Genomic DNA, 3,253 nt, shown 5'->3' on the forward strand with positions numbered 1-3,253 from the left:
ATCAAAAACATTAAAATTGTTTTAATAATCGAATCGAATTGTGTCATTAATGGATGAAAAGAAGGGTTTGTACGTACTTGTACAAGTTGTTCTAAAGCATTTGGGCGATGGCCGTTAAGCCTTTGTTTGAATGTTTAGATTCCATTAAGGACTCATTCAAACTCGATTTGCCTCTTTTACAAAAACTCTAAAAAACAATTTCAACTCATCAAATCACTTTCATCGTCCATGTGCGGATATTTTCATAACAAACTTTGGTCAATACCAAGTTCCGTTTTTTAATCTTTTCATAACAAATCTTGGTCAATACCAAGTTCTTTCTTCAATAAAAATGCTTTTTACAATCGAATTGAGTTGAGTCCACAATGGATGAAATTAGAAGGGTTTGTACGTACTTGTACAAGTTGTTCTAAAACATTTAGGCGATGGCCGTTAAGCCTTTGTTTGAATGTTTGTATTTCATTAAGGACTTTTCAAAACTCAAATCGTTTCAATCTCTTTCATCACCCAAGAGGGGTTTGTACGTACTTGTACAAGTTTCTCTTTCAAGCATTTTGGCGATGGCCGTTAAGCTTTTGTTTGAATGCTTGTATTAATTAAAAAACTTCATTTAGCAAATGCTCTTTCAAGTATTTTAGGCGATGGCCGTTAAGCCATTGTTTGAATGCTTGAATTCCATTTTTTCATTAAACAATTTCAATTCAAAGTCTTTTCCGCCCAAGTGCGATTAGACCCATAACATTTATTAACAAATTCGTAGTTCTTCCGAACTACATTCGCTCTGATTCTTCCATTGAAGATATGTAGGCACAAGACTCAAATGTCTTGGCGAGCACAATAATAAAAAACCAAATCCCGTTTCTTTCTTGTCCATATAATAATTAAAACGCAAATAGATAATAAGCTAACAATCGATCACAAGACTAACTAAATGGGTCCCATCGAGTACGATGGAGGTAAGGGGTGCTAATACCTTCCCCTTGCTTAACCGACTCCCGAACCTAATTTGGTTGCGATGACTATCTTATCCATTTTTTCTATCTTTTTGGGTTTTATCGATATTTTCCCTTTCCATTTGGAATAAACAAAATTTGGTGGCGACTCTGTTTGTTACAATTTCGTGGCGATGATTTTTTTGACCCGCGACACGTTGCTATCCCCTCCTTCTCGTGCTCGATTCTCCAGCTCATTTGTGTTTCCGGACTCTCCATGATTCAGCATAGAGAAGATGATGTCAACAAAACCTTGAGTGCAAAGTTTAAAAAAAAAAGAGAAACTTTTAATTTTGAAACCATCACATACTGAAAGCCAACATTCATTTTAAAATGAGACATTATGCATAATATCAGTGTTTTAAAAATAGGTTAGTCACAAATGCTTCATGGGAAGAAAATACAGTGTCAGTCCCACCCTACATCACAGTGCCAAAATCTGCAGCAAAACAAAGAAAACCAAATCAGAACCGCAGCATGCACCGTATCGAACCCGGTCCACACAAACATCAAACTCCTGCACTTAATTTAAATCCACTAACAGTCAGCCTATATACCATAAAAAACCTATCAAAAGACTCATAGAAGTTTTCACCTAACATCCTAAAGGGTTGTCCACACTATCTTAGATGCGCTACGTCAAGTATTTTAACTGAGTCCTAGCAAATTCAATTATATTCAATTAATATAGTTACCTCTTCTGCTCATAATGTCCAATAATGATCATTAATATTCTCAATATTTTCATTGACATGGAAAATCTGCAATAGATGGATCATACAATATCATGAGAATTACCAAATACCTGAAACATCATCTGAATCATTATTCATTATTGAAAAACAATAAAAACAGCAGCAGATAACTGATATTACACGAAAATATGCATTAAGTTATAGATGATAAAATATCTAAAATAAAAGGTACCAATTAGGTTGTCAGTGTATCACAGGGAATCACACTACAAGTCGGTTACCAACCAGGAGTTGGACTTCCATTCAACTGATACTCCACGAAGCGAACTCCCCTTGCGGATTCTTCTGGATTTTGAAAGTGTAGTAGTTCTCATCCTCGTCGTTTCTTAAAAACTGGTGTGAGAGAGTTTGAAGCTTACATCCACTTTTCAAGCTCTATTTTCCACCTTCACCTGTAACATCAACAAAGACAATCTAGATAACAGTTGTTCTAGCATAAACACAATATCTACAAAAATGTCAGATCAAAAACTCAAAAATATATTATAACAAAACCCCATGAAGATAAAAAAAATCTTACCACGAGTAACAATATCTTCATTTGAATTCTTCAAATTAATATTCTATAACAATTATGAAAAAAAACAAAAAGAAACCTTAATTAAAGATTTATTTGTCAATTACCACGCCTCCCTTTGACATGAAATCCAAGTACTATGTTATGTCAAAAGATGGCTTCCCCTGTTTCATTTGTAAGGTTTGTGATCTCATTTAACTTTTCCTCACATGCTACCAAAGCTTCATATGAATAAAAAAAAAGATGGAAAGTGAAAGGATAAATTATAATAGTACATAACATTTTTTCTAATGCAGCAACTTAAAGTTTAGTAAGTAGAACAAACTAAATGGAACATATAATAGGGGAAAGACAAAAAAATAGAACACCAACAAAAATAAAACCCTAACCCCAAATTATCCCATTTTCATTATCAACAACAAAATGAAAACCCTACATTTGTCTAATTATTCTATTTCTCACATAATCATACCTTTCTAATTTACCAACAAATCATTGGTTGTTGTTGATGAAGAAGGAAGCTAGAAACCCATAGGTTAAACCTGGAAAATAAGAAAACCGTGAAGCTAAAAATGAAATGGATCTTATTTGACATCACAGATCTAAAAAACATCACCGATACTTTTCACAAATCTGAAAAATCAATGATTTATCAGATCTGAAACATAAAAATAAAACTCAAATGTTAACAAAAATACTTTTCCATCGGATGAGCCATGCAGAGGTTGAAGATAGAAGATGGAGAGGTTTGAAGATGGATGAAGATGGAAGATGGCGCAGATTTCAAATCGCCCGTGAGTTGGAGAAAGAGGAAAAAGATTGAGGTAGATAGGAAGAGAGTAACAAAACCTAATGAAAAGACTTTGAGAAAGAGTTTGAGTATGGCAGATTATGATTGTGTTTTCCAAGAAACATAGCAATATAAAATTATTATTATTATATTCAAAAAGCTTGTAAAGGTTTTCTTTGGCTTGTTTTGAATTCAGACT

At 33.5% G+C, this 3,253-nt stretch overlaps 1 long non-coding RNA gene across 1 annotated transcript; it reads right to left on the reverse strand.

The window, feature by feature from the left end:
- Window positions 1–1,213: 1,213 nt before the first annotated feature.
- LOC131646201 (uncharacterized) lies at window positions 1,214–2,800 on the reverse strand. Its single transcript, XR_009297335.1, has 3 exons — window positions 1,973–2,800; window positions 1,688–1,753; window positions 1,214–1,431 (listed from the first exon to the last, which is right to left on the reverse strand). It is a non-coding gene; the product is annotated as an uncharacterized LOC131646201 (long non-coding RNA).
- Between the last annotated feature and the right edge of the window lie 453 nt (window positions 2,801–3,253).

The sequence above is a fragment of the Vicia villosa genome, linkage group LG2 (assembly GCF_029867415.1).
Source record: "Vicia villosa cultivar HV-30 ecotype Madison, WI linkage group LG2, Vvil1.0, whole genome shotgun sequence".
NCBI lineage: Eukaryota > Viridiplantae > Streptophyta > Magnoliopsida > Fabales > Fabaceae > Vicia > Vicia villosa.